Raw genomic sequence first — 24494 nt, 5'->3', positions numbered from 1 at the left:
CGCACTTGCTAGACTTGGACTTGTAGTCAAATTTGTGGATGACAGATGTACAGTTCATGATCTCAGTTTTGGGGATGAAATTGTTGCATCTGGGCTTTTGTGCCGTGGGCTGTATAAGCTCACTTTGTATGACAAGTGTGGACAAAATTTTGCAAATGTTGTTGTAGATTCAATGGCTATTTCAGATGCAAAACTTTGGCATGCACGTTTTGGTCATCTGAATTTTGCCAGTTTACTGCATTTGCAGAAATTTGATATGGTTGCTTCTTTGCCGCCTCTTGAAGCACCTGTCAAACATGTTTGTGAAGGCTATATTTTGGGTAAGATGCAGCGTTCTAAATTTCCAAAGGATGGTTCAGTTCGGGCCACATGCAGGTTGCAGCTTGTGCATAGTGATGTTTGTGGGCCCATGCAAACTCCATCCTTGGGCAATTACCTGTACTTCATGACTTTCATTGATGATTACTCCAGGCATGCATGGGTATTTCCGTTTAAAGCGAAGTCCTAAGTCTTTATGTGCTTCAAACAATTTCTGGCTATGGTTGGCTATGGCTGAAAATGTCTCGAAATGTACTATGGGCACCCTCCGTTCTGATCGAGGGGGGGAGTATATGTCTCATAAATTTAATGCATTTCTGGCTAGTCGTGGGATAAAACGCCAATGTACAGTGCCTAATACACCTCAGCAAAATGGTGTTGTTGAGAGGAAAAACAGGTCACTGACGGAAACAGCATGATGTATGGTCAAAAGTCAAGCTTTGCCGCATTCTTTTTGGCTTGAGGCCATCATGTGTGCCACTTATGTACTTAACAGGTGTCCTACAAAAGCTTTGCAGTCTATTACTCCATATGAAGCATGTCATGATAGAAAGCCTTCTATTGAGCACATGCGTGTTTTTGGCTGTTTGGCATATGCTTTGGTGCCACAAGTGCAACGTAGAAAATTGGATGATAAGGCTGTCAAATGTATTTTTGTTGGTTATAGTGCTGAAAGCAAAGGTTACAGGTTGTATCATCCGCAAACAAAACGTATTCTGGTTTCTCGGGATGTAGTGTTTGTGGAAGATTCTGTTCAGCCCTTGTTGTCATGTACTAGAGACAGTAATGTAAGCTCATAGGACATTTATGACACTTTGTTGCCTCTTTTCAGTGGTGGAAATACGAATGTAAGTTCCAATGAGGCAAATGTACAGCCTATGGGGGTTTTTGAAAATGTTTTAGATCAACCTATTACTGATGCAGATGTACATGATGTACTTGATGAGGAAAGGGCTGAAAATGAGCAGGCTAGAGGTATGCCAAAATGGCTGGTGCACACTTTGGGTGACAGTAAATTGGATGCACCTTTGTCTAGTTGTACTCGTTCAAGCTCTCGCCATGCATCTTATGCATCAAATTGTTATGCTTTGGCTGCGTCTAGCTTACATGATGTTGAGGAGCCTCTGTCTTTTGATGAAGCACAGAATTCCGAAAATTGGATGGCTGCCATGCAATCAGAATATGATGCACTCATAGAAAATGACACATGGACTTTATGTGATTTGCCTCTTGGCAAAAAGGCCATTGGTACGAAGTGGGTTTACAAGTTGAAACGCAAGCCGGATGGTGAGATTGATCACCATAAGGCTCGACTTGTTGCAAAGGGTTATGCACAGCAAAAAGGCATAGATTATGAAGAGACTTTTTCTCCCACTTGTCGTATGACTACTATACATTTTCTATGTGCATTGGCAGCTCATTTTGGTTGGGATGTACATCAATCAAACATTGTTACTGCTTTCTTGAATGGTGACATATTTGAGGAAGTTTATGTAATGCAGCCTCGCGGTTTTGTCATAAAAGGACAAGAGGACAAAGTGTGCAGATGTAAGAAGGCTTTGTATGGGTTGAAGCAATCTCCTCGTGCTTGGTATGAGAAAGTTGACACTCATTTGGTTAAACGAGGCTTTCGTAACAATCCAACAGAAAGCACATTGTATGTAAAGTGTGAGGGTGATGTACTTCTCATTGTGGTTCTTTATGTTGATGATTTGCTAATCACTGGACCAAATGAGAGACATATTATTGAGTTTAAGGCTGATTTGAATGCTACTTTCAAGATGAAAGATTTGGGGTTGTTGCATCATTACTTGGGTATACAGTTTAAGCAGTGTGACAGTGGTATTGCCTTGTGTTAGAAAAGTTACATAGAGACATTGCTATGTAAGTTTGGACTTGAGGATTGCAAACCTATTGCCACTCCCATGGAAACAGGTTTGAAGTTGAGTCTACATGATGCTGGCGATCCTGCTGATGTCACTCTTTACCAAACTGCTGTTGGCTGCCTCATTTATGTATGCAACACGAGGCCAGATATTCAGTTTGTAGTCTCACAGGTCAGCAGATTTATGCATAGCCCAAGGTCTAAGCATTGGCAGGCTGTCAAGAGTATTTTCCGCTAGCTTAGTGGCACTTTACATCTTTGCTTGTTTTATCCCAAGGGGGGATCATTGCCGCAAGACTTACATGCTTTTTCGGACTTAGATTGGGCTGGTTGTTTTGACACGTGAGTGTCCACAAGTGGTTTTTGTTTCATGCTTGGCAGTTCATGTATATCATGGTCAAGCAAGAAGAAACCTATTGTGGCCACTTCGAGTTGTGAGGTTGAGTACAGGGCAGTCTTCACAGCTACGGTTGAGTGTGTATGGCTCAGACGCCTTATGGCTGATTTGGGTGTTGGACAGGACACTGCCAACACTATCTACACTAACAGTCAGAGCGCATTGGCAGTTGCAAGGCACCCAGTTTTTCATGCTCGCACAAAGCACATTGAGGTGCATTACCACTATGTCAGGGAAAGTCTCTCAGCAGGAGAGATCAGCTTGGCTTATGTGCCAACACAGGACAACCTTGCAGATCATTTCACAAAGGCATTGTCTAATGAGAAGCTTGAAGCTTTCCACAAAGCTTTGGGCTTACTCCCCTTTGTGGACTGATCCTGGCCTCAGGGCATGGCACTTCCCTTTACTCATGTGCTAGCTCTCATTCACCGCATCACTCCAGGGGGGATTTGTTACCATATACATGTGGTAGTGATCTGTGTGAACACACTAGGACCGCTGGGGCATTTTTTCCCTCTTTAGGAGGTTTTTTTCCCTATGCATTGTATATACGCCCATCACTCTAGGGCTATCTGTCTTTCCCTTGCACACTAAGTAACACACTCTCTATTGTGTGTCTTGAGCTTCCTTCGTCTTCTCCAAGCTATGTGTGTTTCTCTGCAACCCTAATTCCAACAATAGTCTCAAACAAACTTCACTAGCCTGGTATACAAAATTTGATCTTTTTCTCACCTCTAAAGGACTTATCTCTTGCTCTTCAAACCCCAACTTATACATAAAATGCCAAGGTAGCAGTTTTGTGATTCTTGCTCTTTATGTGGATGATACCACCCTTGTTTCCAATGATTTGGGATTTCTTCAGCAAGTTAAAAAGTTATTGTCTTCTGCATTTGATATGGTGGATCTTGGAGAGATTCACTCTTGTCTTGGCATCTAGATTCAACCAAGCCATACAAAAGGTATTTTATTCCTTCGACGATCAAAGTTTATTGCATATACTAATCAAAAATTTGGTATGGAATCCGCACATTCGGCCGACACACCTTCTCTTGCGAGTTCTACGAAGAACACTTCTGAGAGTGACAATCAACTTTTCACAAATCATTCTTATGCTAACTTGATTGGATGTCTTTAGTTTGTTGGCATGAACACTCCTCTTTATATTTTATTTGTTGCTAATTATCGTGGACAACATCTTGCACATCCTTGTCTTAAGTATTGGTCTGCAGCAAAGCGTGTATTGAAATACTTAAAAGCCACTACAGATTTTGGTTTGGTCTATTGATGATAACTGACATTGGATTCTATGCAATCCCTTTCTCTTTTGGGTTACATAGATGCAGAGTGGGCAAGCTAGCATTTATCTATGCGATTTACTAGTGGAAATTGATTCTTTATAAATGGTTGTCTTGTTTCTTGGACCAACAAGAAACAACACTGTGATGCAGTTTCTACGACTAAGTCAGAATATGTTGCAGCATCACTTGCAGCTTGTGAGCTGATTTGGATTTGAAAAATGCTGATTGATATTGATCATTCTCCTCTTTCTAGAACACCCTTGCGGTGTGACAACCAAAGTGCTATTAGTCATGCAAAAGAATATGTTCAACATAATAAGTCAAAGCACATTGATGTCCATTATCATTATGCTAGGTATGAAGTATGCAAAGGCACCATAATGGTTGAACATTGTCCGAGTGACCAGATGATTGCAGACATTCTTTCCAAAGGCCTCAACTGACTTTTTAGTGATTTTTTATAATCTTCTGACACATGTCTACCCCTTTAAGTAACCTTGCATGGAAACTTCCCTCACTACTAGGCCTCTTTGTAAGTAGGGATGCTTTTTTTCATAAGGAGCAAAAAAGTGACTCTAACTACGTCGCTACAAAAACATCACATAAGCGATGCCAAAAGAGCAACTGCCATCATCGTTTAAGTGATGCTAAAAAAAACTATTTTGGTTCGTTGTTTAAGCAATGTTGTTTTGTTTTTAACACAATGGTCGAGAGCTCGACCATTATTGGCTTATCAAAGCTCTCTCTCTCTCTCTCTCTCTCTCTCTCTCTCTCTCTCTCTCTCTCTCTCTCTCTCTCTCTCTCTCTCTCTCTCTCTCTCTCTCTCTCTCTCTCTCTCTCTCTCTCTCTCACGCTCAACAACAAGATTTGGAGTGGAAAGTAGACACTTAGAAGAATTATACATGTTGAGATGTAGAGAGAGAGAGAGAGAGACGAGACAAGAGACACACCATGTACACTCCCAAAGACTGATTCATATTGAGGAAAAGATACCAATATATACGTGAGACCAAGTTGAGTAGAGTGAGCCATATATAGCTCCAACACCCCCACTCAAACAAAGGTCTCCAGCTTTGGATGAAAAAAACCCTTGGGGAGTTCAAGGAAAAAACCCAAGCCCCTATACAATGTGAAAATATAAACCAATGATGATGATGTGAAAGTGAATTGTGCATCTATGTACAAATATACAAGTGACTCAAAGATCACAATGTGCAGATGTGGAGTGTGCGTAGTGCATGGTACCTATAGGATTACAATGTCATGTGTACAAAACTATTACAATAGCAAAGAAGATAATCTAGAAAGAGTGAGGGTGAAGCAACTCCAAGCTCCGAGCGCAAGAGGATGAAACGTGATTCGTTGAGGCCTTTGGTCCGAATGTCTGCAATCATCTGGTCACTTGGACAATGTTCAACCATAATGGTTCCTTTGCATACTTCATACCTGACATAATGATAATGGACAGCAATGTGATTTGACTTATTATGTTGAACATAGTCTTTTGCAAGACTAATAGCACTTTGGTTGTCACGCCGCAAGGGTGTGCTAGAAAGAGGAGAGTACCAATATCAACCAGCATTTGTCAAATCCATATCAACTCATGAGCTACAAGCAATTCTGCAACATATTCTGACTTAGTCGTAGAAACTGCAACACAACGTTGTTTCTTGTTGGTCCAAGAAACAAGACTGTCATTTATAAAGAAGCAGTGTCCACTAGTAGATTGCATAGATAAATGTGAGCTTGCCCAGTCTGGATCAGTGTAACCCAAAAGAGAAAGAGATTGCATAGAATCCGATGTGAATTGTTGTCGATAGACGAAACCAAAATCTATAGTGCCTTTCAAGTATTTCAATATACGCCTTGCTGCAGACCAATGCTTAAGAGAAGGACGTGCAAGATGTTGTGGAAGATAATTAGCAAAAAGCAAAATATCAGGACAAGTGTTCATGCGAAAAAATTGAAGACACCTAATCAAGTTAGCATAGGACTGATTTGTGACAAGTTGATCGCCATTGTCAGAAGTGTTCTTTGTAGAGATTGCAAGACAAGGTGTGTTGGCTGAATGTGCAGATTCCATGCCCAATTTTTGAATAATATCTGGAATAAAATTTGACTATCGAAGGAACAAAATATCTTTTGTACGATCCCATTGGATTTGAATGCCAAGCAACGAGTGAATCTCTCCAAGATCTACCATATCAAATGCAGAAGACAATAACTTTTTCACTTGCTGAAGAAATCCTAAATCATTGGAAACAAGGATGGTATCATCCACATAAAGAGCAAGAATCACCTTGGCGTTTTATGTATAAGTTGGGGTTTGAAGAGCAAGAGATGAATCCTTTAGAGGTGAGAAAAAGATCAAATTTTGTATACCAGGCTCGCGAAGCTTGTTTGAGACCATATAGTGCCTTATGGAGTTGAGCAACAAGGTCTTCTTTACCTGGAATAGCAAACCCTTCTGGTTGTTCCATATAAATTTCCTCTTCCAAGTCACCGTTAAGAAAAGCACTTCACACATCCATTTGATGAGCTTCTAAATCAAATTGAACAGCAAATACCAATAAAACTCGAACACTTGTAATGCGAACAACTAGTGAAAAGGTCTCTTGATAATCAACACCAACTACTTGGGAATAACCTTTTGTAACTAAACTTGCCTTGAACTTGTCAAAAGATCCATCTGCTTTTACTTTTGTCTTATACACCCACTTACACTTAATAGTTGTACGACCAGGAGGTAATTCAGTTAGTATCCATGTACCTTTAGAGATAAGAGAATTGTACTCTGCTTCCATAGCCTCTTTCCATTGATCCTTTTGTGGTGAAGAGATAGCTTCATCATAAGTAACGAGATCCTCAGAAGTAGAAAAAGCATTATCAACAATATCGTCATCATAAACATGACATGAGCCATGTTCAAAATCAATAGCCAGATCAACAAAAATGTCAATATCATCATTGGAAGCATTTGGAATGGATGGTTGTGAAGATGAAAGTTGCTTTATAGGAAGAGTTTCATCATCTGAAAGAAATATTAAAGCCTGAAGCAATGATTTAGTACCATCAAAATCATCCATGGACCATGAGCCTCCCATTAGCTATTCGTTAAAAGTAGCATCACAATTCACAATTACTTTCTTGGAGGAAGGGTCATAGAATTTGTAGCCTTTGGAAGTGTCAGAATATCCAATAAAAATAAATTCAAGGCCAGGAGTATCAAGTTTTGTTCGTGTTTCTTTAGGAACATGAATATAAGAAATACATCTAAAGGTTCGAAAATGATGTACAGAAGGAATGTCACCTGTCCATGTTGTGATGGGTATCTTACAAGAGGGTGTAGTAGTAGGAAGATGATTCTAAATAAATACTGCTGTCAAAGTAGCTCCAGCCCAAAAAACATGAGATAAACCAGAATGAATCAGCATACATCTCACAGTATTGAGAATAATGCGATTCTTTTGTTCAGCAACGCCGTTCTGTTGAGGTGACTATGGAATAGTGTGTTCATGATGAATTTCATTGCCAACATAGTAACTCACAAACTCTTGAGAAACATATTTGCCTCCATTGTCACTATGAAGCTTCTTAAGGGGACGAGCAGTTTGATGTTCTGCAGCCTTGTGGAATTGTTTGAAAACAGATAAGGCCTCAGTTTTTGTCTCAGTAGAAATACAGTCGTATACCGTGAGAAATCATCAATGAAAGTAATGAAGTAGCGATATTGTGATCTAGAAGAAGGTAGAGGTCCACATATATCAATATGAACAAGATCCAATACGTCATGAGAATGAGTTATATTTGAAAGAGGAAAGGGTTTACGATTATGTTTCCCAAGAGCACAAAACTCACAAATTTCCATATGGGAATGAGCTTTAAGATCCATGCCATAAACAAGATCACGACACTCAAGATCAAGGAGTTTTGAGAAATCAGCATGAGAAAAACGGTGATTCCATACTTTGCAATCATGTCACCTGGAGCAGTAACAACATTTTCTACAGCATCATTGAGAGAGAATTCAAACAAATTACCGTTTCAAGGAGCAGTGGCTATAGTCTGCCCATCTTCCTCAATTCGGAATTCGGTATGATCAAATCCAACAGAGAGACCAAGATCAACAAGTCTAGCAACTGAAAGAAGATTACGTGGAAGATCTGGTACATGTAATACTCCTCACAATATTCGAGTGGAAGAAGATAAGGTACCAAGATATAAATCTCCAATACCCTTTACTTGACAAGTCGTATCATCAGTAAGATAAACAACACGTTGAACTGGTAGTGGATGATAGTTATGGAGCCACTTAAACTGATATGTCATATTTCTTGTAGCACCAGAATCGACAATAAAAAGTGATCCATCACGTACATGAAGTATTCTGTCTGGAGCAACTGAAAATGCAACTTGTTTCCTGTACAATGTTGTTTCAATGTTCAATAGCATATGCTCTATTACGATCTATGTCGAATGGACGCTTATAGCACATATGAGTGGGATGATCAGATCGTCCAAAATATTCACAAGAAGAAGGAGAAGAGTCTCTAGATAAACGTGGTTGTTTTGTGGTGATATTGTGTTCTTCATCATATTGACGTGCCTAACAATCATCTTTAGTATGGCCATTTTTGTTGTAGTAAGAACATTGCTTACTAGGAAATTTGAGACGAGAGAAAATATTGCCACGACGGCCACCTCTGCAGTTTCCTCGTTGAAATGGACGCCTTCGAGCATAAAAAAGCACGTTCCATCTGTTGTGACTCAGTCTCCTCTTGTGAAAGCATAGCTGTATCATGACCAGCATTACGTCGTTCTTGAAGTTGAGAGTATTCAATTAAAGACATGCAGGCTTGGTCAAAATCAAGACCATCTTTATTAGAGAGAATAATAGCAATGTTATCATAAGAGGAGTCCTTCACCATATCAAGGAGAAGTGTAATAAGTTGCTTTTGTGGAACAGAATCACCGGCAGCATCAAGTTGATTAATAATAGATTTGAAAGACTCAATATGTCCCATCATGGCAATACAACTTCATATTGTAGCTTTTTAAGAAACCCTCTCAAATAAAGTATTTATGTAACAGATTTCTTCTAAAAGTTTGCAATAAGGTACTTCCATACGTCGTGGGAAGTAGGTAGTTCATACATATCAAGCAAAAGGAAATCACTAAGAGCAGAAAGAATATTTCGACGAGCTGCTTTATCACGTCATTGCCAATCCGTATATGCAACATTCCAATCTTCAAATATAGGTCCTTACGTGATAAGCACGTTATCATGATCCGTATCAAAACAGGCTGAGGCAGACAAACAGGAATTCCAAGGACAACATTAGAGAGTTCATCACCTTCAAGAATTAACAACATCTTTGCTTTCCAACCTGGAAATCCTTGGCCTTGGAAATGAGGAACAGAACGCTGGCCAGAAGGAAAGCCGTTGACAAGAATAGTCATAGCCATATCTGGTTGTGAGAAGACGTATAATATAAGATTGCAGAATTTGCACACCATATATGGTGAAGGCTACAATTGAGAACGAGAGAAATATGACGACTGTGTTCTATCAACGATAAATGAAAGAAGGATGCTCAATACATGTCCAAAGATGTGAGAGACGTCACCCAAAAAAGCAGGGAAAAGGAGACGTCAATAATAAAAGAGTCATCAAAATAGAGTGACGTGAGCCGAGAGTCCTCAAAATAGAGTGACGTGAGATGCAATATTGACGGCCACAATATGAATAGAGAAAAGCTAAATTTTCTCAAAAAAGTTATCACCAAAATTAGAAAAACGATCGTGGACGCTTCACGAAGACGCACGATGAAGAAAGCTGCGTCAAGCTCAATTGCAATAAAAACAGTATAACTTTTTGCTGCAAAATCCGATTGATGCAAACCTAGAACTCAAATCAAAGAGCTCGACGAAACGAACAAGTTTTGGATGAATAGCATCATTGCGCTGCTCTCCATGGTGCTTTTCCCATTTCTCCAAATTTTGAGCAAAAGACTCCCAAAAATTGAGACGAAGTTCAGGGTGTCAAAAAACAAATCAACAAGAAAATGTAACCAATGATTTATTATATCGATTAGCAATAAACACCATAGAAAAAACTAATCATATTCTTCTTAACACAAAACAACCACAGTTAACAAGAATCAATCCTCAAAAAATAAAATTTGCAACAATTTTGAATCTTACATGCGAATCGCATACACATACTGTTTTGTCACCATGAATTGAATCGGCGCATGATCGTTATCGTCATGATACCATGTTGAGATGTAGAGAGAGAGAGAGAGAGAGAGAGAGAGAGAGAGAGAGAGAGAGAGAGAGAGAGAGAGAGAGACGAGACAAGAGACACACCATGTACGCTCCCAAAGACGGATTCATATTGAGGACAAGATACAAATATATAGGTGAGACCAAGTTGAGTATATTGAGCCATATATAGCTCCAACAATACATACACTACAACAAAAAATAATCAATGAATTTATACGTAAAATCAAAAGTATGAATCATCATGGTATGGTCCTTTTCTTCCTTGACACTATGCGATTAAAGAAAAACGATTGAAATAAATTGATTATGAATTAAGAAACTTGACAGTATAAACAAAAACAATTGGAACAAACTAAATATGAATGAAAAAACTTTAAAGCATAAACAAAAACAATTGAACCAGTGAATATAAATGACGAAACTTGAAAGCACTATACAAGTAGAGTAGAACTGGTTGAAGCAGACTAAATATATACATCATCAATGTATGTATATATACAATGTCAATGTGATTAAATGATCATCTATCTAAATGCCACTACGACTATGTATCAGTATCAAACTCGTCTAAGTGATCCTCCTATCACCCACCATGTGAATATGATGTAGCATGTGCTCGTTGCTCATTTATCCTCCTACCCTCCTCCTCCTCTCTCGCGACGACAAGCTCCAGATCTCTCTTTCCGTGAATGCTCTGCATTCATAAAAGTTAAATTAAATTTATTGAAAATTATAAACTAATTTGAAAATTAATTTAACTTAAAAAGATAACCGAAAGTTACAAATACTCACCAAAGGGCATGCTAGTGGAAGGATGCGCTGTAAGGCTTTGTATCCCTCCTATGTTACCATCTCGATCTTTGCTATGGTTGGAGGTTGACCATAATCTTTGGTTTGCACAAAATAGATCCAAAGTTTAGGGTTGTTCTTATTCACATCATTTTAAAACCTATGCTATGAAAATCTATAAATATATACTTCTGAAAGTGGCTATGAAGCCGGTCTTGCCCATAGTAGCCCAAGTGGGATATGTGGCCGCTCACCACTCTAGCATGTGTTGCCTCCCACATTGATTTCATTGAAAACAAAATAATATTAAAAGTACATTATAGGTGAATACATATAAGTAATTTAATTATAAATCCAAATTGTAATTTGACATACTTTTTGTTGCAATAATGCTACTCATTATCGCATCTCCTATCCAAAGTGGGTCCATACCCCTCTATGGAATCTTAAAAGTCTCTTATTTTTAGGGACCGTTGTAGTGCCACGGCACATGCATAATGTGAAAATAAAAATACCTACCTCACTCTTAAAATTTTTGATGTGTGGTACTAAATGCTACAATGTACATAGTGTGATATATATGAAAACGTATGCCATGCTTGCAGGCATGCACATACCTTGTCAGGCAGGCGAGGCCAAGGACGTGGCACCTTTGCATGTTTTACAACATTAAAGAAGGCCTAATTTTCTTAAGGAATGTACAAATGTCAAGTGTTTTGAAGTGGCACGCTCGTTTTTCCTAGAAAGTTCAATGCAGGCGATGTTGGCAAAAAATAGCAGGTTTCGTACGCGGGCATAAAATACGTGTCCAAAGTGCTTACCAAGTGGAAAAATGAGGTTCAACATTAAGCCTTCAAAGTGCGCCACGAGGAGTGGAGGTAGAAATGACATAGTGCCTCCTAGATCTCCTTCCCCGCAATAGATGCATGTCTCTGAAGTGCCTATGCAGGAAGCCTCTAGAGAAAAGAAGAAAGACGCAACAAAAGGTAAAGCAAAGGGTTCGGCCTACAAGCTCCAAACCCGATATAGAGGCAATGGCAAATCTCAAAAAGGTTTTGGAAGAGAGGATATATGGTTTGCAAGGTGGAATTTACCTTGGGTGAAGTCCTTGGAATAGCAAAGAGGGAGTTCCATGAAGAGATGATTGATATCATCAAGAGGAATCGGCAGTCTCTTACTGAATCTATCCATGTACATGGTGAAGAAGAGACTTTAAATACACATGGAGTACAGGTCTATGGCGAGGAAGAAGGTAATGAAACTATTGCTAGATGTTACTAGGGGAGGAGTAAAACACGTTCTCTTTCCGGATGATGAAGATGAAGGTGAGACCCCTCACAAGAGTTACTACTTGAAGAGTCACTAGGAAACAGCAACTACTGAGACCCTGGTAAAAGTGGGAGACTTAGAAGAGCCATACATTGATATATCATGGGTAAAAAATTAACCTCATGTCAAAGAGTCTTTATCAAAAAGGAAAATGGCCAATTGATATAAATCATTGATGGATGATTCATGCAGCAAACAACTCATCAGGGGAGCTGTATGGAGCTTGTCCAACTGTAAAAGTGACTATAGGGGATGCAAAAGATGACCGGAATTTCTTTGTGCAGGAGATGTCTACATACCCTCTTATCCTTGGGCAGCCATACATCACTCCTACTCGCATGGAAACCAAGGTAATGGATGATGGGTCAGCTTATGCTAGGATAAGGAGTAGGGATGGGAAGTGTGCAGTACAATTCCTTACTGTTTGTGTGGACCATGAAAGGAACCTTGCAAGTCTTAGAGAGAAACCCTTGCCAAAGACAAACAAAGAATCCAAGGACTACATGGATACAAGGGGTTTTGGCCATGTACCATTGTAGACCGGGATTGTAGTGGTACAAGAAGAGAAAATATCTCGCATGATGTATATGCAAAGAAACGTTTTCTACAGGTTTTGTAGGATTAATAGACTATGGATCTATTGCTTTTACAAAGTGTGAGGACATAATGCGGGGTGAAAGACAACATGTAAATAGTGTACAAAGAGATTTCAAGATGAATGGTTTTCTAGAAGATGATGAATGCATTGCATGTGTGTTTGATGAGTGTTCGTTTGTGGATACTATGCAAGACTTGGAGTCTTTAGTGGATTGCAATTTGCGTATGGAAAGTGAGGTTGTGAAATTTTTCTCAATAGAAATGTACAAAGTCATTGAGGATTTCAAAAATGCTCAAGGTGTTGATATACGAGTGGAGACTAAGTATAAGTCTGTGGCAAAGAAAGTGAAACCAGTGGCATTACCTCTATCAAAATATTGCACAAATAAGATGAAGCAAGCTACTTTGCAACCTAGCCTTCATGACCCAAGCAAGATTGGACACAAGTTCACACATAATTCTTTGAAGGAGTTAAAGGTTGGTTGCGAGGACAGTTTGACAAAAGCTGAAAAGATATGCTTTGAAGACACACTTTCCAAACACAAAAAAGCTTTTGCATTTGAGCCGCATGAGATAGGGTGTGTTGATCCATCCATTGTTGCTCTTATGGTGATGTTCACTATCCCTCATGTACCTTGGAACTTGAGGACTATTCCGGTTTTAAAGGCCTATTTGCCAAACTCATTGAATTGCTTAATGAAAAGATCAAGATGGGTATCTTTGAGCCTTCGTGTGCTTCGTATTGAAACAGGTGGTTCACAGTATCGAAGAAAAATAGTTATTTACTCTTTATTCAGGATATGCAACCAGTAAATAAGGTGACAATAAAAAATTTGGGAACAGGGCCAATTGTAGATGAATTTGCAAAGGCATTTTCAGGAAGGGCAATATATTCTATGTGAGATTTGTACTCAGGGTATAATCAATTCCAACTAGCAATGGAAAGCAGGGACCTGACTACCATGAGGACACCTTTGGACCTAGTAAGGATGTGCATCTTACCTCAAGGAGCAACTAATTGAGTTGCACATATGATGAATGGTATGAACAAAGTCCTATGTGACTTCATACCTCAAACTACAATGCCTTTCCTTGATGATGTGCCAATCAAAAGATGTGATGTAAGTGATATAGATGTGGCTCTACACTTGAGTGGGTGCTGTAGGTATGTGGCAAACCATATCAATGATTGTGATAAGAACTTGTCAAGGTTGGAAGAAGTGAACCTTACCTTGTTTGGCCAAAAGTCAGTGTTTGGTGTGAATGAAGTTCTTATTGTAGGACATATGTGTGGGCCATATGGTAGAAGGCCTTGTCCTGCAGAGATTGATATAATTCAAAGAATGAAAGAGAAATGTATAAATGTCACTAAGGTTTAAAGGTTCTTGGGTGCATGCGTGCTTTATGCTATCTGGATTCCGCATTATGCACATGTAGCACAGCTTTTCTATCAACTTTTGAGAAAGAATCAAAAGTTTCAATGGGAAGAAATGCATACCCATGCCATGACGAAATTAAAGAAGTTGTTGCTTATGTCACCAACTTTGAGGAAAGTAAACTATGAATGTGGAAGATATTTAATTGTGACAGTGGATACTAGCCCCACAGGAATTGGATGGGCGATTAGGCAAGATGATGATGATGGCAAGCGAAATGTGGTGAGATTTGGAGCAAAGGTCCTAAGTGATCGTCAACGCAACTATCCATAGGTAAAAGAGAGTTATGGGGAGTAGTCACAGCTTTGAAATGTGACAAAGAGTATTTGATAGGAGCAAATGTAATAGTGGAGACTAATTGTCTACCCCTTCTTGGAATGATCACAAGCTCCTCAACTCCTGACATTGCTATGTATGTTGAGATGGATTGCCTACATAAAGTCCTTGAATCCAGAATTTAAGCATATTGCAGGGAAAGATAATCCACTTGCGGATATGCTTTCAACGGCAAGGTATGAAGATGAAGGAGACATGGTTCTCAAGGGTGATTATGTAGGCACAAGGTTCTATAGTATCTCTCATGCCAAGGGTGATCATGTTTGTTTGTCAAATGCACTTGAGTCATTTACAGAGGACCTATATCAAGGTGATTGGTTGCTCATTGGATGTTATCTAAGAACTTTGAGAAGGCAATAAGGGTGGACTGATCAAGAGTAAAGAATACGGAGAAAGGCCTATGGATACTTTTTGAAAGATGGGTACTTATGGAAGCATTCAAACCAAAGAAATGGAATTCCGTTGAAAGTCGTGAATGATAAGGACACTCAAAATGAGCTCATGAAAAAGTTTCATGAGAGTCTTTATGTTGGACATAGAGGCTTATGGGCCACCTTTACTAGAATGAAAGAGAGGTATTGGTGGAAAGGTATGTATAAATATGTATCGCACTTTGTGGAGTCTTGTGAAATCTGTCAAATGTATTCAAATGTACGTCATTGCGATGGGTTACACCCTACTTACCCATTGGCCATGCATTACAAGTGGGTAGTACATCTGGTTACAATGCCATTGGGCTTATGGAAAATGAGATACATAGTGCTTGCACGAGAAGACCTAACCAACCAAGTTGAAGGCCGTGCTCTAAGAACAAAAAACACAGAAGGGGTGAAGTTCCTCTTGGATGATGTTATTAGCCGTTATGGCTGTGTTGGGAAACTAATAGCTGACAGGGGTGAGTTGGATGATGACAAAGCAAGGGAGTTATTCTCTAGGTTGGGCATTAAACTTCTCTCACTACTAAAATGATCTTGAGAGAAATGGTAAATCAGAGCGTGGACATCCTCCTATCATTAAACCTTTGGCTAAGGCCTACAAAGATAAAATGGGAGAGTGGCCTAGGTTAATGCCTTATGCTTTATGGGATGATCGTACAACTCATTGTTCAATTACTGGTTATATGCCTTTTGAGTTAATGTATGGTCATAAACCTATAGTGACAATTGAGGATGTAATTCCCACATCGAATGTATTACCTTGGGAAGATGGAATGAGTAGGGAACACCTTCTTGCTTTACACATACAACAGTTAGAAAGAAGGCCTCAAGATATTGAGAATGGAGTAGCATGATTGAAAGATGCAAGGTTAAAGAATAAAGACAGATTTGATAAGAGCATAGGCTCAGACCTACAGCAATTGAGGAAGGTGATTGGGTGTTGGTGTACGACAACAGTCTTGACAATCAGCATTCAACAATAAGAAAGCTTTCAAAGATATGGTTTGTTCCTTATGTGGTTCAGCATGTACCTGGGAATGCAACTTATACCTTGCATGAATTAGATGGGGGGACAAAAATGAAGATTTCTGTCGCAGGGAAAAGAATCAAGTTATTCAAAAGAAGAGGTGATACAGATCCTTTTGATTCATAGGAAAGTGAGAATGAAGGCTCTGATGAAATGGACGTGGATGAAGAACAAGAGGATGATGCGTTAGATTTCGTTGCACGTGATGACGAAATTGACATGTATGTTGACTTAAATGAAGACTAAACCTACAAAAGATATGTGTGGCATATGTCGGAGGATGTGCAAGTTTAGAGGGGGTGGATTTCGTGCCACGGTACGTGCATAATGTGAAAATAAAAATACCTACCTCACTCTTAATGTTTTTGATGTGTGGGACCAAAGACTACAATGTACATAGTGTGATACGAAAACGGATGCCATGGTTGCAGGCGTGTACATACCTTGCCAGGCAGGTGAGGCCAGGGAGGTGGCACAGATGCATGCTTTACCACATTAAATAATGCCTAATTTGCTTTAAGAATGTACAAATGTCAAGTGTTTTGAAGTGGCACGCTCGTTTTTCCTAGAAAGTTCAATGCAGGTGCGGGCGTAAAAGACGTGTCCAAATTGCTTACCAAGTGGAAAAATGAGTTTCAACATAAAATTTGAGCCCAATGGATTTTTCCACAAATTTAAGGATTTCTCCTAGCTCATTTGGGCTTTTTTTTTTTAAAAGGGGCATTTTTGGACAAAAATGGCTAAGTGTGGCCATAAAATGGTCAAAAATAGCCTAAAAGTAGCTCAAAATGCCACATCAACGATGGTGCCACCGTTTCCTAAGTAGCATGGGAAATTTTAGAGCCAAGAATGAGCTCATTTGGGGCACATGAGCAAGGAAATACAACCATTCCTTTAGAGGGTGCTGCAGTCCCATGCTCCTTCCACTACATGGTTGAGGTTGTGAGGCCTCCAATTAGGGTTTCGCCTCCTCAAATAACTACTTGGGTTTCTCCAATGAAGTATTGAAGCTTTCATGAAATGGTCACGACGAAGAATTGAAGCGAAAATTTAGGGTTTTTTACAGGTCGAATGAGCACTGCATCTATGCAATTGGGAGCAAGGCTACACCTAATCTTCACACACACAAGAGTTTTGAGTTAATCTTGGTTCCATTTCAAAGTGGATCTGCTGGAGTTTTGTTCTTTTTTAGTGTGTTTTTGGCTTCAAATCATCTATGCCTTGCTTGAAATTGCTACGAATACTCACAGTCAGAGGCCCGATGCTTTCCTAGTCGCACTGCGCACTTCTTGACACCAGATCATATTGCTTGTTTGTGCTCACAGCAAGAGGAAACAATGTACATTTGTATGTATAAATGTATGTATGTACATGTGTATATAAATGTATGTATGTATGTAGGTATATGTGTATGTGTGTGTGTGTGTATGTAAGTAAGTAATATGTCTTTATGTATATATGTACATATATACATACATACATATACACACACCAGTACTTTAGTCAAATCAAGTTTAAGTTTTGTTGTTTTTAAAATAGATTTAGATTACTCTCGTACTCCATCGCCTCATATCAAACTTAATCAATCAAATTACTGTTAGAAGCTGGACACACCCCACGGCATCTAACTACTCAGCGGATTATTATTTTTTGTATTAGTCATTCATTGAGGAAAACCCGGTTTTTCACCTTGTAAATATTGGGACTTACAGAAGTTTCCAGATTGTATCCCAGTTTTGATAGTTAGAAGGAGTAGATGGATGATTTTGGAACTTTAGGGTTTGAGAAGTTGTAAGGTATATATATCACTTTTTGACCTTAATGAAGGACCTTTTGTCATTTTAAACAAGTTTAAGTTTGTGAGTGAGCGTACTGTGTACGTGAGAGAGAGTGTGAGCTTTGTCTTGACGCTACGTGTGCTACGGTGGTCAGAATCGAGTGCGGAGAAGTGCAGCGTGTTGCCCCCGACTAGAGCTACGAGCCGATACCAACATTGCACGCATACGGTCCGGATTCGGGAGCTTCTTCTACAAGCTTCATCGGTTGTTTGGGTGAGCATACGTTGTCCGATTTTGCATTGCAGCATATCCACACGTTCACATTGAGTAGAACCACACATTAGGCACTTCAGATTTTGGAAACGAAGACCTGCAAATTTCGGCCAGACATCCTACGTGTTTCTGCACCGGGTGTTTTGGGTCGTGACTTTGGTTCACAGACCTTAGGGAGAGTGGCCTATAGGTATTCGTAGGGTCTCCTTCAAGTTCTGTGGTGTTTCCAAAGTGTTTGATAGGTGTTCAGCTCTAGCAAGCGTTGTAGGAAGCATCCTCTTTTGTTCTCTTGAAGACTGTGACTTAGACAATTGGTAGGGGCCTCTGTAGGAACTAGTTAGGAGTCGGTCGAGTGTAAGTTGACACCTTATGCTTGCTTCCACGCGCCTGCGGGTCGAGCTTCGTCCTTAGCTGACATTACTTGTTAGGTGATTTCTCGCTGTGCTGACGTCCGTCGCGGCGTATCCGTCCAACATTGGCGCCGCTGCCGGGGACGAAAACCTTAGGTAGGTGACCGAGACTAATCCTTGAGGATTGGGATTTTTGGCTTGCGAAGAGTCTCGCTTTACATTTAGATAGGATCAGAGGGTGGAGGACTCTCTAGGTCTTAGAGGGAGTTTAGGAAGCGTGTGTCTGGCCTAGATCCTTCGACTCAGGTAGAGGAGGTACACTTAGGAAGTTTTTTAGTTAGTAGTCGAGTTCTAGAGTAGGAACAGGGAGTGGGAGAAGCGGTGTGAAGAGAGCTTGAGAGTCCGAAGAGGCCAAAAGGCAACCAAAAACACCAATTATCACCATTTCTTCATGGTAGGTAGGAGTAGAGTAAGTAGAACATCATGATTCAGATCTAGAGCATTTCATGCATGTATACTTGCTTGGTAGAATCATTACAAGTTTGTAAAAGACGTAAAAAGATGCAAAAGTGTGGTTGAAAGCCTAATCAAAGTCCAAAGAATACTGTGAGTGTTTCTGATAGGCCTAAAGAGCATCAGTAGCATTCCTGTCAGGAAAAACTTTAATTTTAATCCAGGAGACATCCTACGCGTAGTATGTCTATAGGCCAATCTGGGAGGAATTTTGGAATTTTGAGGTGACCAGTGTGTTCTGAAGGTAGGGTTTACCCTAATTTCAACTGCAAAGGGGAAATTTGGCCATCTCTTGACAGGATAAGGCCAGATAGACTGAAATTGCTAGACATCCTACCCAATTAGTGCAAAAGCATCAACTTGAAATCAAAACCTTAAGATGGCTGCATGAGTGTGCCTTGCATGATATATTGAGTGACTGAAAGGGTCTTCACCTCATTCGGGTAAGAAAATTGGGTTCAAAGTGGACTTTAGCACTTTTGACTGAAAGAAGAAAAACAGCAGAAGTTTGAGACTTTTGACATCCAAACTGAGATCTAAGCATACCACTAGGATACTGACATCAGAGGGAAGCTGTGGAACAAATCTGGGGTCAAGCAGGCCAAAAAGACATTCTACGCGTAGGATGTCTACTGAGTGATTTAGGACTCCAAACTGAAATCTGAGTATACCAAGATGATCAGCAGCTCAATAAGAGCTGAAGTCTTGAGTTTAAAGCCATTTTGAAGAAAAATACATTCTACGCCTAGTATGTTTAATGCAAGAAAGTGAAGCCATAATTGGACTTTGAGCATTGTAAGGGATTATATAACCTAAGGCAATCCTGTTAGTCAATTTTGGTCCAATTTGGAGTTGATTAGACTGATCAACACCATCATCAGGTCGTCGGAACAGATTTCTGACTCATAGACCAGCTTCTAGAAGTCCAAATCAAAAAGTAAAAACAGCTGTAAGCTCAGCACAACAAGGGGAAAATACAGTGCAGAAATCCAGGCTAAATGCAGCATGAGACATCCTACGCGTAGGATGTCTATTGGGGCATTCTGGAGAGAAAATTTGACTTGGCCTAGACAGTGAGGTTCTATTTGGCTTAAGGTCTCTAGAACTTCTTTCAAAGGTAAAATTGGACCGTGATTGCCCATTTGACAAAGCAAATACTGAATTCAAGCTTTTTCACGTAAATTGGCCAACATCAAGGAAGGGTACTGTTTCAGATTAGCAACCTAATCAGGAACATCAACAGTGTATAGAATACATTAGTGGTTGAGATTAACTCTCCAGTTATACCAATCATTACTAAGATCACCTCCAGCAGATAAATGCGTTGATCCAATTGCCAAAATTAAAACTCTTGTGTACTGGTATATTCAGCAACAAAGCAAGACGTTATGCAGAAACTGATCCATTGCCAGGTTAGTGGTTGAACTTGTGATAAGTTGCATTGATAAGTTTGATGAATTTAAGATCAGGAAGATACATTGTTAGAGACCAGAAAGTGGCAGGTGACCAAGTTAGCGTAGTGTCCACTGAAGAGAGTGTAACTCACGCAAGGTTAGATCCGCTAGCACCGATTATTGAGGAAGGTAGTGATACTGACACGTCGTCAGACAAATCTTTCTTCATGATGGGGAGCCAACAACCAGGAAGTCTCGCCTATGAGGGACCTATGCGAGGAGGAAGTACCTCCCAAAATCCTTCGAATGATTCCAGGCTTACTGTGATCTTCTTGGAGGGAACAAACTCAAGAGGAGCCCTAGTCTATTCTGACTGTCGAGGTCGCAAGTGCATTTGTATTGAAGAGAGGCCAGCACAAAGATTGGAGATAATCCACGTGTATGATGATGGAGATAGATTCCGAGACAAAAAGGGAAACCACTATTTAATAGTTAGCAACCCTGAAGGTTACAACAGATATGGAGACAACGTGGCTAAAGGGAAAATGATTTCAGAAACTCAAGAGCCTCCACCAAACATTGATCGGCATGGAGCTATTTTCATGTACAATAAGAAAACAATCAGGGTTCCAACTTATAACGAGAATGTGGGAATCTACAAACACGAGAGCGAGGGTATTGTCTCTTACTTTCGCATTAAAGAACCATACGTAGACGAACTAAGCAAAGACAAAGTTCTTTACTTATTCTCTTATGAAACTACTACGGGGAAGGGCATAGTTTTTGTTGATAGATATGGGCGAGAATACCAACGTATTCTCCCAGAGGAAGTAGAAAGAGCAACACGTCAGGAGCATCAGCATATGCCCCTGAGGAAATGCTGAGAGCCGTCCACACCCCAAGCAAGTCAACGAATCCATTCTCAGATGAGTATGACGCTACATCACATTCCCCCAGACCGCGAGCATTCAACAACCAAGACCAACCAGTAAACCAGCCATCATTGCAGGCATGGCTTAGACAAAGTGCGACAATGGAACCAGACAAAAACCGAGAGGGTTATCCAGCGGCTCGAGGGCTCAGGGATTTGCAAGAACCACCACACTATTCAAGGTATCAAGCAGAGAGTAAGCCAAAGACACAAGGGTCGACCGAACTTGGAGGACCACCCATGGAACGAGTTCGAAGAGAAGGACCACCTCCGGCGAGAACCTTTAGAAATTATGGCTTAGGAGCACCGTTGGGCGAGGAACCAACCTATTATAGAAGGCCTGAGGAGGGGTATAGACTTGGAAGGGGTGATCCCATGATGAGGTTTGTAGACCATCGCAGAATTAGACCTTCTCAAGTGCAAAAATGGGTAAACAGGAAATACACAGGAAACAGAGACCCAAGAGATCATGTAGCAGCCTTTGTACGTGTGATTAGAGCTGAAGAGGTGTTAGACTTTCCTACCCAATTCGCAGGGTTTGGACTAACCCTAGAGGATGATGCTACAACTTGGTTTGACTCTGTAGAGCGTAGAGACTTTGAGTCGATGGAGAAAGTGTTTGACGAGTTTATTGAGGAATTCTCTCAAAGGGGAATAGCTCATAATACCGTCTCACAAATCCATAAATTCAAACAAAAAGATGGAGAATATGTACGGAAGGTAGCCCTAAGACTAAAGAGATATGTTAAGTTCTGTCCTGTTGAAGAACTGCCAACTCAGTCCAGACTTATGCTGATATTCATCCAAGGACTAAGGAATGTAGATTTCCAAAAAGACTTACATATGAAGAGGAGCACTACGTTGAATGAGTTGACCAAGGAAGCCTTGTACCTTGTGGACAATTGTGCGGTTTACAAAGAAGGGGAGTTCAAGGACCTTGATGACGATTCATCTTCACAGCAAAGTGGGAGCAAGTCCTCCAAGACAACACTGAAAGGAGAAATAGCGGTAAACCAAGAACATCTTGTAGATGAAGTGCTAAAAAAGATCAACTTCTACGCCAAACCCCAGGCTAAACCGCACAAATGGTGTGCTATTGAACAAAAATGGACAAACCATGGGACCGAGGAATGTTACTATAACAAGGGATATGTGAGGGAGAGACCTTATGCTCCCCAAGCTCCTGTAGCTTCCCCTCAAGTTCCACCTATGCCTAGATATCAAGCAGGCATCTTGCCAGGACCTGTAGGTGTAGAGAGACCACAATCGGTGTTGGGGCAACAACCACCCCTACCAGGATTACGACCAGTTGGTGTAAGATACACCCCAACGGTAACTGAACCAGAAGAAAAGGCTTTGGTGCCTATGCATGCATACTATGAGGATCCCAATGGATATGCGGCGAACCCTATTTATGACACCAGATCCATGGAGCATGATGGGGAATCAAGGACCTCCAACTGCTATACAGGCCGTAGGAGAAGGAAGATATAACTTAGATGAACGAACATTGTTGTTCATAGCCAATGGAGGCATGGGCGGACAGAGAAAGACTTACCATCAACGGGGAGCTCAAGGAGCACCTCAACAACCCAAGGGCCCCTGTTACAAGTGTGGCAGAGACCATTGGCTGAGAGACTGTCCCCATGATGAAATCATTAGAGTCAATGCATATTGCCCAGAATGTGGAATTACTCATTTGATTCCCGATTGCCCTAAAAACCCGAGTAAAGGAGCAAAAACCACCTTGAACCTGTTGGAAACAATACCTTCCAGTGGAGTATCAGAAAGTGAAACAGTCATACCTGTTCAGGCGGTGACACGGGCCCAAGCCCAAAGAAGGAGGAATGAACCCATAATAGAAGAACCAAAGACGGATGCCCAAAGTTCAGAAACGAAAAATCCGAGAAGCACTTGGAAGGCACGAAAGGTGCGTAGGAAAGCCAGGAAAGAACGAGAGCAAACCGCCCTATCCGATGAGTTGAAACATACAAAGAACAGGTTGGAGCGGTTAGAAGATCTAGCCAGCCTAAGCTCACACACCACAGCAGCCATAGCACCAAAGGAAATAGTTGAGCCCAAAAGTGCAGGATCAGGAGGATCTGTGCTTGCAGACAAAGTAAACGAGCAGTTGGATGCGCTTCTAAGAGCTTATGAAGCTCAGCTTAAAAAAAACCAGACCCAGGAGCAAAGATGGATGACATATCCATATGCGGAAATAGAAAAACAAAGGTTGGATATGTGTAAAAAGATGATCGAGACGGCTCAATCATTGATGGAAGACCCGTTGGGAAAACCAGCAAATTGCCATGATGTGCCAGTTCCAACCCCTATCCAACCAACAATAGAGAAACATGAGGAAACAAAGGAAAGACTCACTAATGAATATGAGTCCAGAGGAGAGCCTATCATAGTGCCCAATACCACCGAAGGGGCAAGTGACGGGGTCCGTCCTAGAATATCGACAGAGATGGGAAAGGACGGTAATGGTCTAGATGATTTGTGGAAGCAAATCAGAGAGGCCAACGAGGCTAATAGAATGAATGACCACATGATAGCACGAGAAAAGGAAAGAATGTGATCCTACCTCCTATTGAAGAATTTGAGGCAAGATCACAAATAAACTTTGAGGTGCATTCACAAGGGGGAGACCAAGGATCTATTAGTTCGGGACACAGCCAACCAGACTCTTTGAGAACTTTACCCTCTTACCTAGGAGAATACGAAGCTAAGTCGGAAGTGAGGGCAATTCCATCTCAAAGATTTTCTTCTAACAAGGTGATGGACTCACAAGGATTGATTGAGCTGTTAGCCACCCCGGTGGCATGCACAATCACGTTAGCAGAACTCCTAAAGCTAAGGCCAAACATGTGGACCATAGTAGGAAAATGCCTGGAAAAATTTGGAGTAAAAAACCCCACCTTGAAACTACAAGAAGGAATCAGGGATTGGACAGGCCTAATCTAAACACTAGGCCGGTACCATTGAATAAGGTTGGAGAATATTGTGAGGGAGAAGACGGAAACACAACGCTACCTGTAGAATTCCAAGGAGTGGTTTCCAAAGCTATTCTTGACAATGGAGCGGGATTTGCTATCGCCACGAAGAAAGTCTGGAA

Source organism: Adiantum capillus-veneris, chromosome 3, assembly GCF_014529385.1.
Source record: "Adiantum capillus-veneris isolate H3 chromosome 3, ASM1452938v2, whole genome shotgun sequence".
Lineage (NCBI taxonomy): Eukaryota > Viridiplantae > Streptophyta > Polypodiopsida > Polypodiales > Pteridaceae > Adiantum > Adiantum capillus-veneris.
The sequence above is the reverse complement of the archived record's forward strand: the minus strand, read 5'-3'. Positions refer to the sequence as shown.